The 12,428-nt window shown below is 40.6% G+C and overlaps 1 protein-coding gene across 3 annotated transcripts in view; it reads right to left on the bottom strand.

Moving 5' to 3' along the window:
* Positions 1–10,899, bottom strand: part of LOC134005856 (RAS guanyl-releasing protein 2-like) — a 36,435-nt gene extending 25,536 nt beyond the window's left edge. For all 3 annotated transcript variants that reach the window (XM_062444868.1, XM_062444869.1, XM_062444871.1), the window contains exon 1: positions 10,582–10,899. The gene's annotated coding sequence lies outside the window, so the exon portion shown is untranslated. The remainder of the gene's footprint in view (positions 1–10,581) is intronic.
* Positions 10,900–12,428: the final 1,529 nt, after the last annotated feature.

Here is a 12,428-nt window from a genome sequence, read left to right as displayed (position 1 = left end):
TATTTTCACAACATATACACACACACACTTTAAAAGCAGTGTGCATGCACCAATATACATGTTTTAAGTAAAGAATAAGAGTAAGAATAGTCTGAGAGAAACAATTTTTTGGTCTAATCATAGATCCATTTATTGTCTGAAGAGGTCAAATACACTTATCTTATCGTCTATAAAGGATGCTGCTCAATTTAGTGGCAGAAAAAGAAGAAATAAGAAGCCACTGCACATTTTTGTCTTGCTGATAAGCATGAAGGTAACTCTGAGGTTATGCTCGAGTGACGAATTTAGGCCACACAACCCACAATAACACACACTGCTACTGCACTGCATCTACTAATGGCTCTTCAATGGTGTGGGTCTGTTAGAAAAGGATGTGATGAGTATGTGTATGTATCTATTGTGCCTGACACAATGAAGCTTTCCACTGCGCTGTCTCTGCTGCAGTGCGGTGGGCGGACACACTCAATTACAGGCTTCACACGCTGTCTCTGCCCCACACACACACACACACACACATACACACATACACATATACATAAACATTTCTGCAGGGATGGAAGGAAAAGAAGGAACAGAAAACGAGAAGGAAGCGCAACCTTAAAGCATCGATCATCACCCCTACAGTGAGAGTGATTGAAAGTCACTATGATGATGAGAAGGAACGATTAAAAGTATGAAATGGTGACGTACAAATCTGAGCTATGTTACGATGGATGCGGTCGGATCATGGCGAGATGAGGTGCAAAGAAAGTACCAACTGCTGGGCCACAGTCGGAGCGATGCGTTGTTGCTATCAATAGACATGAAAGTTCCTGAGAGGGATGCTAAAGTCACCACAGGAAATAAGACTAGCGAGCTATAGAGAAGTGTTGCAAGTATGACACTTCTAAGACAAAAAAAAAAGTAAGAAAGAAAGAAAACAGAAACCTGTGGCATCTGTCTAACAAAAAAGTATTACTATTAAACTTCTCAGCATAGATTCTATGAGAGCAGATTGTGTTGCTCACATCTCTTGAATATTATAGGAAGGAATGTGGCCATGAAGAATATCAATGGTCCTGCAACAAGACTCAATATTAATGTTGTGAGTCACCTCAACAGACACGAGGTGAATGGATTTTTTTATTTTTTTTTTTATTTCTACATTTTCACCTTTCGGTTCAGAACAGGCTGTCCTCAAGAAGCGAATGAGCACATAAAACATTACAGCTTCCTTCGAAAATGCAAGCACCTTCTATATCTGTCCCTCAGAGGCCGTAAGGCACAGGGGGGGTTTCGGTGCCGTCTGTGCAAAGTCAAAGCTTGCTTTTTAACCGAGCGCGGTCTGGCACTGCGGCACAGACTGTGCCCGTCTTGATGATGATACCATCATGCCATTCAGTCGAACACAGCATTCATCATCCCGTTGACAGGAGCTCTTTGTTGTGACCCAGAGAACAATTCCCCCGTCTGCATTCAGAAGCATTGAGCGACTGATTTATCCTTAACAAGCTCTCCTCCTTTGTCTTCCCTCTGCAACTCTTTACATATTTTCCCCTGCAGTCCAATTTCGGATACTGTTTCCGTAGCTGTGAACAGGTAGATTGATCGTTAGGTAGCACACGCTATGAGAGCTTTTGGTGTCATCCTCGGTTGCCTGGTGACAGCAATCCGGGGCCATCGATCAGGCAGATTAGGGGGGTGGGATGGGGAGCGCAGCGGGGATAAAGGGAAATTGACGGGTGCCTGGTCAGTCCTGGTCATGCAGAATCTGCAGTGCGCTACCGGTTCAGTGGGCAGTGAAAATGTCACGTCGTCTGGCTGGACACAGACAGCTACCTTCTCACTGACGTCCTCATTTCTACTATCGCAGCCACAAAAAAACAACCTAAAAACAGTTTACCACTGTGTTACGCTTGTATGAAGTCACCAAAGAGTTTCACAATGTATATACACTTCTTCTTTCACTTACAAGTGTGGAACAGTATATACTGTATGTGCAAATATATGCAGATACTTAGAGAAAGTGTATTAGACTTACCAAAGCTTGTCTGCATTGGGCAAATAAATGAAGGCCTCAAATAATGATTACTTTATAAGTCTGTTGATTATTTCTCTGATGAATCGATATAGGGTTGCAACTAATTCATATTTTTAATGTTGATTATTCTGCCATCCAATTTCTTGATGAATCATTTGCTCTAGTATCAAAACAGGAAAAGAAAATGTCAGTCACAGTTTCCAACAGATGTTTCATTTGCAATCACACACAACAAATGAAATTAGCAAACCATCACATTTGAGAAACTGGAACTTGAGAGTGTTTGAGCTTTAAAAATGATTTAAGTAACTAATCTATTCTCAAAATAGCTGCAATTTAATTTTCTGTGGGTCAATTAATCAAGTAATTGTTTCAGCCTTGAATCAACCAATCATTTAATTGATGAAGTGTTGGAAAATATTGAAAAATGCACATCACAGGTTCCAATTAAGGTGCCAAGTTTAAGTCATTATGCTAAAAGTAATGACTTACAGTGATATAAACCACAGGAAATGTTCACACTGAGAAGTTGGAACCAGCAATAGTTTGGGATTTGTGCTTGCTACAGTACATAAGTCAATTATACAACGTCATGATCATTGTTATCAACTCATTTTCTGCTGATCAACTGTTTTTTTCAGCAGATGAATGATGATGATTGCCTGCCATTTGCTTAGTTGTCCAAAACTGGCTGAGCAAGCGTGCACCTTTTTTTCATGGGGCCAAGCACATTCATCACATTTACTGACATTTACTGGCAACACATTCAAAAGCACTTTGAGTTTAATACTTGGTGTATAAGAGTTCTTAAATACCTGTCTAAAGGGGGTATATCATTTATCTCCTGAGGCCAATTATTGTGTGGATACATGCCTTTTTCCCCCTATTTAAATTAGATAAGACCATGAAAAGTACACCAGACCTCCCTGGCCTGTTTGATGGCTGTGTGTTTGAAACACAAGCCCACACATCAGAGAGAAACAGAGTGGCTTGATGAATCTCCAAAGCCTTCTCATGTCTTAAAATCGACACCAGCACTGATTAATGATAAGTCACTGACAAACACACAGATAATGATATCCATCCTGCTATTGATATTACCACAAGGGCTCATTTCCATGCTAGTAAATACCCCAAGCTAATGCACAGTCCCCATACAGCCATTGATCTAGTTTTATACCCCCCCCCCCCCCCCCCCCCTGTGGCATTTGAGTAAAACGGGTTTGATTGATGTTTTCGTGGATAATGGTTATAAGCCAAAAGATGTGGATGCATTTATCCCCTCTGATTAGCTATTAAGCAGGCATTTAAAACCACACATAAAGCACCTTTAGTTTGACTTATATAAATATGTTAAGATGTTCTTTCTGCAGTGTTTTATCCACAGTAGCAGTGAAGCAAAGAAATGTTCAATGCAATGCCTTAAGAATGTATGCCCCCCCAAAGGACCTTTTCTTATGACTCCCTGATTTTCCACCCACCATGAAAATGATACTTTTGGTTTCTTTGCACAATTTTGCTGCCCAAACTAATACTTGGTTGTAATGAATAAGGTAAAAGTTTAATGTTTGATTTTGTATTATTTAAACATCATTTTGCACACATATGTCCATGTCAAGGTTTGTATTCATATCTTAATATGTTTTGATTTAGCTGGTGGCCAATTTCTCACTGCACTGGGACGGTTGGAGATAGTGTTGAGTGAGTATGATTCTTTTTGCTCTTCGTCTTCCATTCCCTGCTGTTACCACATTACATTTCATTATTAAACTGCTGAAGATAACAACGCCTTTGTTATCATCTTCCATCTTAAAGGACGGGCTCACAATTTCCAGCCTTTCATCCCTATCTTGAAACAATGTTCAGGTTCCCAAATGAATATTGAAACAGGTTTTCCTTGCTGTAATCATTCCTCCTGTTAATACTGTCCCCCCCTCCTCCTAAATGTAATTGCAATGTAAGTAATGGGGAACAAAATTCACAGCCCTTGTTTTGAGCAAAAAAAAAAAAAGCATTTAAAAGTTTATCTAAAGATAAACGATGAGGCTTCAGCAGTCTGGGTTAGTCTAATCAAGTGAAGATCTTCCACAGATACAGTCTTCTTAACAACAACCAAAAAAAGAAAAAACCCCTCTCTTTGTGTCTCAACGGACAGTGTTTTCCTGTTCAGCTGCAGTGGAAGGATCAGACCCAACAACATAATAACATAGCATGGCCTATTACGGCATACATTTAGATAAAGTTAGAGACATCAGTTTGTCCTTTGGAGGGCACATACCATGTGACCATAATGAGTTTCATGGTTCTGTCTCATTTCTGGCTGGTACAATTTGAGCTGTTACAATTGTCCCCAGTCCACTCTTACCACTCTTACAATGAATTTCACACCAAAAAGACTAGGTTTTAAAGATATCTGATTAATGGATGGCTGATGCTTCATTCTTGCTTCAAATAAACTTTTAAATGCAATTTTGTGCAAAATGAGAACTTTGGATTTTGTCCCCTACCACTTACATTGAAAGTGCATTATGAAGGGTACACAGTATGAACTGGAGGAATGAGTACAGAAAGACAAACCTGTGTCAATGTTAATTCAGGCACCTGACTACTGGACTATTGTTTTAAGCACTTTTTGAAATATTGTGAGCTTTTCCATTATAGTAATCCCATCTTTTTATCATGTGCCATAGCTAAAAAAGAAAAGAATGAAACACTTCAGGTCCATTTGTCCTACAACATATCCAGCATGGTGTCACACAGTGTTAAATGTAGATGTAGCTGAAAAGCCAATAAAACAATTGGCACATTTAAAAGTAACATCTAAAATGATTATGGTATTCATTTTGACCTGAGTAATCTTAATTGTGGAGCTTTTTCTTATTTTCCAGTTCCTGTGAGTGCAAGAGTGCATTACACATCACACCACCTCTTAATGATATACTGTACACACTCTTACTCTAATCTCTTTCCCAACACCCCACTAGTTTGTTTCAGGAAGTTGTAGCAAGGGTGTTGCATGATGGGACAGATATAGTTCTCCAGAGAGGCCTACGGAGCGGCTGGTGGCAGGCTCTATTTACAGACTGCAGGGTACTGAGAGCAGGAAGGGAAACATTTCCTTTTCCCTGGACACGCAGAATGCCACATCGGTGGGGGGGCACCGGCTGCAGACTGAGATTAGCAGCTACGGTTGCTCCTTAGGGAGGGATGAAGGGGGTCGAGGGAAAGGGAGGAGAAGAGGGGAAGGGAGAAAAGGAGATAAAGAGACAGACTGGGAGGCAGGAAGAAAGCATACTCTACCTCACTTCAGCCCAGACAAACATGGAAAGAGGTTGTTGGCTGAGAAGAGAGGGAGATTAAATAAGAAGGGATAGTAATGATTAAAAAAAAACACAATAAGAAGAAAAAACTGCAATTATGAACTAACTAAAAAGTGAATGAAAGCAATCCTATTGATATGTTTATAAAAGAGGCATTCAGCAGTTTTTCAGAAGCTTGAAAAAAACAGACAGAACAGAGGAAGAAAAATATGTAGATTTCACAACGTCTTGCTGGGACATAGCAGCTGCCAGAGTGTAATGTTTTATTACGGTCCTCCAAAACGAAAAAAAGTCACGCATCCTGTTCCACATCTGGCACAGTCTCATATCTCACATCTCAGCTTTCTGACTTCAAATAAAAAAAGTGTAACATGTAAGACAGAGAGGCCATTGCTACACGCCCCGTGTGCTGCTTACACATGATAACACAGTAACACATATTAACACATGAACACAAAACACAACAATGTATCATTGTGTCTGGCTGTTTTTACTCCTTTGTTTTGAGGCTTCCTGCTCAAACTTCTGTTCTTTTACCAGATGTGAAAGTTTGCTTCATAACAAATACCGGAAAGGTGTGTTAATATATGTGTGTGTGTGAAGTGTGGTGATTGTGCGTGTCCACACAAAAAAAAAAAAAAATGTTATGGTCTCATAAGCAGTGCCTTTAAAGTCTAATGAATTCTCATTAGCTATGTTTTTCTCTCACTTCTTCTTTTTTTCTTCATTCGAGGTTTTTTTCCCTCACTCCGTCGGTTACCTCCCTAACACATACGAACACATAACTTCCTTCTCAAACCCCACAGTGTGATGAGTGAAAGACGAGGGCACATGGTGGATTGTGTAAAAAAAAAAGGGGCAAACATGATACATCGTCTTTTGCAATAGTTCATTTCAGGGTTCGCCTCGGTCACGTTTCATTTTCTGCTTTTTTTCTGTAATGCTGAAGTCAGGATTCTCACTTCCTGTTGTTATAGCATGTTTCATCTCAGGTTAACAAATTCCATCTACTGACATTATCTGAAATATTAGTCTTTGTCAGAATAATGCATTCACCAGATGGCAGATTTGTGGAAAACATTATGACTTATGGAACAACTGTATAATTGCTGGATTTCACGGTTGTGACCTTTGGACTTTCCGGCCTTTATACTTAAAGGTGCAGTCTGTAGAATTTGGTGGCATCTAGCAGAACAAATTGAATATAATATTCAAAAGCATGATTTATTTTTCATTAGCTTGGAATTAGCCCTTTATATCTACATAGGGAGTGGGTCCTCTAATATGTTGCACCAACGTGTTTCTACAGTGGCCCAGAACAGACAACTTAACACTGGCTCTAGAAAGGGAGGGCCTGTCATGATTTTTTGCAAGTTTTGCAGTCACATTAGGTTTTCCCACACGCTAAGAAGAGGAAGGGAGGGGTCCTCAGTTGATAGTAATCTGCAACCTCACTTCCACCAAATCCTACATTCTGATCCTATAACTGAATGGCAACCGGCTGCTGAATGTAGCTTTGTATTTGTTGCACAAACATTACAAGATTGATATGAATATTCTCATCTCAACTCTTCACAAAAAAGTGATTAAGTGAATATCAAAAATGTCAAAGTTTTTCTCTCGCCTTGGTAGCTGAGTGGTTAAGGCGCATGACGCATAATGCCAGCGTCATTGGTTTGATTCCAGCAAGGGATGTTTGCTGCAGGTCATCCCCCCCCCCCCCCCCCCCCCCCCCTCTGTTTCCTGTCGGCCTCTATACCACCTACTGTCAAACAAAAGCAAAAAAATAAATCTTTAAAAAAAAAATCAATTTTGTGCTTGCAGTTAGTTAGAAATAATCATGAAAAGAAAGTCAATTAAAATGATCCACATTGAAAATCTGTGCATTACATTTACCAGAGGCGTTCCTGCTAGCAATTCCCAATGCAAATATATGCCATTTTTATTGCCTGGGAGCACCAAAAAGCCCAGCTTCATGCAGATAGAAGAGATTGAGGCTGTGTAGCTGCAGGAAAACATCCAACCAAAAAAAAGCCTCTGGTTTGGCTCAGACAGCATGTGATGCTGAGTACTTAAATTCATGTTTTCTAAGAAATGTCGGTGGTTTTGCAGAACAAGGCACAAACATGTATATCTGGATACTAATGTATTCGTTGCACAATGTTTCGCTGCTTCATTTCCTCCTGCCTGTCAGAGTTGGGCTCAGAGCTGTACAGTGGTTTTAAACAGCGACAGTCAACATCTGAACTAGTTTCATGCTATGTGTGAATGCTGGGAGTTTCACATTCACGCAGCCAACCAGTTCAGTACCGCAAGCAGACTCTAAAACAGTGTTAGCTGTGGCTAGTTCCTGTTTATGTATTCCTCCCTAAAACAGACAGCATCCCTGTGCAGACCACAAAACCCAGAATTTCCTGTACTCATAATATATCATTTGTCATGCACATTTAGATCAAGGGCGTGAGACATTATGGGTTGCAAGTATGAAAACAAGGTAGAGAAATGAATGCACTTTTTTTGATTGCAGGTGCAGGTTACCACAAGCGAAAACAGTCATTTTTTCGTTCATCGTTCCCATTTTTGAAAGTGAGCTACACCTAACACCTGTAGCACAGAGTGATGCCCGTCAACTGAAACTTGAACTAATCAGGATCATGTAATCACTACTACGGCTAATGCACTGCCTCAACTAATCACTAACAGAGGTACAGCAGCCGAGTCTGCACAATGTGTTTTCGATCCATTCTCCCTCCAGGTTCATTTACTACTGTGTTTCGCCTTGATTGATTTAATTCCAGCCACAGCTTGATTTATCACTCTTCTGGTCCGACAATTTCCCTTTCCTGCTACCATCCCCTCCTGTGCCCCCCCCCCCCCCCCCCCCCCCTGCCACAGCCGCCTCTGTCTTTTGTGTTCCAGCCATGCCTTTAAAGGTGAGGAGAGGAGAGTGCATTGACAATCTGATATTTTACAGGGTCTGTGCCCTTTCATGGGGGGAGATGAGGAAGTGACTGAGGAACAGAAACATCCTACGGAGGACAGAAAAGAAGTCGGGATGACTGTTTTTTCTGTGCTGAACCAGTTTCAAAAGCTGATTTTTTAGCATTTTTTTTATATTTGTGAAGGTTTTTGCTGCAGAATCAGGCATGACCCTTTTTGCATACGGTAATCACAATTAGATACTTCATTTGAAGAGTTTTAGGATGGCTGTCATCCTGCCAGGTTAGTGGGTGTCAAAGAAAATCTAATTCCAGTTCTGCCTACGCTACATGCCTTTAAATTCCTGTCCCTGGTGTTTAAATTAAGTAAAAAACAAAACACTCCTAACAAACTGTTGAGGAGAAGGCTTACAAATTCAGATGGTGCTGTTATTTGAATGCCAATTTTCCCAGAGTTGAGCTCAATCACTCCAGTATACATGGTGTGAATGTGACCTAGTAGAGAAAGTGAGAAAAGGTTGATATAGGTGAGTGTAGAACAGACTACAGAGGGATCACTTGTTGGGTATCACAGGGGTCATAGGTTACTTTTAAGTAAAAAAGCATATGATAAAATAAACTTTGGACTCATAGCTTAATTGATCTGTGCTTAGGTGAAAGATTTGTCAGCATGGGCACGGCACATGTCATGACTGGCGTTGATGGCTTGCATCATTTGCATTCTCTGAATCAGAAGCTGATCTGGATGAGCAAGCGCACACAAAGCGAGCCTGTCCAATATTCAAAATAGGAGCAGTTAATCAGCAACATGCTACTCTGGCAAATTCAGGCACACTTAAAAACACTGAAGTGACTTTCCTGCCTGCCACCAAGACATGATGAGCTGTTGAGCTACAGCTGCTAAGACTGTGAAATGTTCAGACAGGCAGCCAGCTGCAGCTTATGAGTCAAATCCCACTGCTCTGACAACACAACATGCGTGGATAAGGCAGGGGTGAAGTCGGCAAAGATGCCACAGAGCAAGCAATCAGTGGCCCCGACACTCAAAGATGCCTCCTAATCCCTGCTGCTATGAGGGCGGCAGAGGAAAATCACCTTGAATGACGGCAGTCAGGCAGCTGCAGCCTGTGTAAGAGAACAGGTAATGAGGAGCTGATTGAATGAAAATAAGGCGAGCGAGGTAAGTCTGACCTCTCACTTGTTTAACTCTGCAGCCAAGGCTGAATCACAATAAGCTGGGATGTGTTACCCACCAGTCATAGAAAAATACTCATTATCAAACAGGTGTCTATTGGTTATTTGCAGGGCTGCCATGAAAGCCAGTGTCAGTGTCTTTTGATGGGTGGTTATATAAGCTATCAGCCATGGAAATATTTTAAGGATTATGTTTAAAGTTCAAATTAAACTTTATTGATCTGCATCTTTCTCTCTATCTTCCTCTTCCAAAATTGTATAAACCACAACTTTGCAAGTCAACAGACTTCTGTTTACCATCATTCTCAAGGCAGTTAAAGCAGGATGAATCCCCTGCCACTCCCTCTGTCTATTTTAGGCATCACCCATCCTCCTCTGATGCTCCTCCCTCATGAAGATGCACAGACCCCTTTATTCCATTTGTGATTCAAATAATCATGAGGCAGGAATTTATATATCAGTGCTGCAGCTGCTCTAACGACTAAGAGCTATACCTCTTTAGTCTAAGGACTAAGGAAAATCATCCTACAGCTATTATGTTTTATTGTTGCCCATTAAAAGCCATAAAGAAAATGTTGTCATGCATTCATTCCTCTACAAAGCCAGTAATCATTGTGTACTTTATGAACTATGTACAGTTAGCTTAGCCAAAGCAGCAATGAACTGTTGTTGTCATTCTGTAAATGGCACCAGAATTAACGCTGCAACAAGTACATTTGTTTTGACAGCCGTGAAATGTAACACAGGTCTTCTACAAGTCTGAGTGCAACAGCTGTGAGCACTTACTCCAACACACAGTGTACAGAGAGCATCTGATGACTAAAATAGGAAAAACATTTCTGGCCGGCACTGCTGTGGTTGTTGGTGCAAGCAGACAAGTCCACGCGTGCGTAATGTTACACTATCCTATTCTGCAAGACAGTACGAACAACATAGTCATTTGGACGGATCAATATCTTAAATACAAAACCTAAAACAGGAACATTTCGCTGTGGAAGATTTCAACAAAAAAGTAAGCGCCATCTGTAACCCGGCATGCGTAAAAATGTCCAAATGCGCTCTAGTGGCTTCAGTTTTGCGGTGACACGAGTTATGACACATTTCTTACCTTGTAGAGTTTGAAGGGTCCCATGCCCTGCGCGGAGAAGCTACAGTTACATCTGTTGTGGAGTGAGCACTGAGATGAAAATCGTTACATCACCAGCACCGCCGAAATAAGGAACGCCGGTTCCTGCGGTGAGAAAGCGCCAATGATCGAAACCCTCAAAAAGTCATCAGAAGAGATACAGTGAGCTCCTGTGGAGTAAGCGACACTCCTCTGAATGGGCTATGCGGGTATTTGTTTATGTCTCATTAACCCTAACTTTAAAAGATCCTCCTCTGGCGCACTCGGAAGCAACTTATGGATGTGATGTGTGTTGCTGAAGCAGAGGCAGCAGAGCTCAGTCATCTGGTCGCAGCTGGAGCGCGTGCCACCCCACCCACCCACCCCTCACGTTCCAGCTGTTCAGCTCACAATTACACTGCAGAGCCACAGTCCCGCCTATTGGTAGTATCACAGCAACACCAGCTCGTCCACATGCTCGCTGTGTACAAGAGGCTACGCACCATCACACACTATGACAATTCATCTCATCGTTGGCTGATCTCAGATATGATGCGCCTCGCCAATTAAGATCAATTTCCGATAGTGGACAACGCAGACATATGCGGCTTTGTGCTGCTTTCAATTCCCTCTCATAAAGTGAAACAATATTCAAGGTTTTTTTTCTATAGTGTTCATGGTGCTTTTGGCGCAGGCGCTCTGTGCATTTTCAGAAAACAAGACAGACGGCTGCTGCAGAGCTATAATGGGGTGTTTGTTTATTAATAGAACTATATTTGTCAATACATGTACAATACATAAAAAAGGGCATGACAAGAAGAGGGGAAGAGTATTGTTAGTGATGTAGGTTATTGCATCAAAATTGTTCCAAACTAAATCTGTATTGTTATGATAGACATAATGTATTCTGCATACACCTCACCTGTTGCTATAAGCTTCAGTTCTTCCCCCTTCATAACGTCACATGTTGCATTCAGGTGATACAGGAATGAGTGTGTTTGTGATTGCAGAGCATTTTAAATTGGCGATTATAATAACAACTTTGGCTATATAATGAAATGGCATCTTATCAAACTTATATAGTAGCTATTTGGGTTTTATATACATTTGGCAGCAGATGATTATTCTCTGATGTTTGGAAAGCACGGGAAGTTTGAGAAACGTTAATGTTCCCATGTAGTTGGCTGAAGCTGTTTTGCCATATTATGATAATCCATGAAAGTGGAGATCTGACAAGTGCTTGGTGCTTTTTTTGACTTTTTTTCTTTTTGCCTTAGGTATTTCGTATGTTTGATTGTGACATAATGTCTTATATATATTGTATCAAGTGTTTTGTCTCTTAGTTTAAATGAAAAACAGCATGAAACTTTTAAAAAACATACATTACAATACTGAATAAATAAGATCCATATCGCCCTTCTATATCACCTGATATGATGTAAAATGTGCTATCCTCTTCCTTAACAAGAGAATCACTATACAATATATATTGGTGGTTCAATCTGACCTGCGTTTTTTTTGTCTTTTGGCAGTCGTACCGAAATGCTCTTAATCTGGAATTATGATATTTCCGACTGTTCATGAAAGCAACATCTCACAGTCCTGCCCTACCAGGAAGAAGCAGGGAACCTAAAGTTACGGTGGGTTCTGTTAATTTAATGTCTGACATCTGTATTATAAAATCCATGTTTCATATGTTGGACTTTGTAACAAAATGGTTAATCTTATAAAGTATAACTCAGTCGAGATGAATCATTGTAAAAGTGTCCTCATGTGCTACAGTAACTTCAATGTTTACTTTTGATATTTTTCTGATTTAATTGATGTTTCATTGTGATATTACATCACTC

This window comes from Scomber scombrus, chromosome 23, assembly GCF_963691925.1.
Source record: "Scomber scombrus chromosome 23, fScoSco1.1, whole genome shotgun sequence".
Classification (NCBI taxonomy): domain Eukaryota; kingdom Metazoa; phylum Chordata; class Actinopteri; order Scombriformes; family Scombridae; genus Scomber; species Scomber scombrus.
The sequence above is the reverse complement of the archived record's forward strand: the minus strand, read 5'-3'. Positions and strand labels throughout refer to the sequence as shown.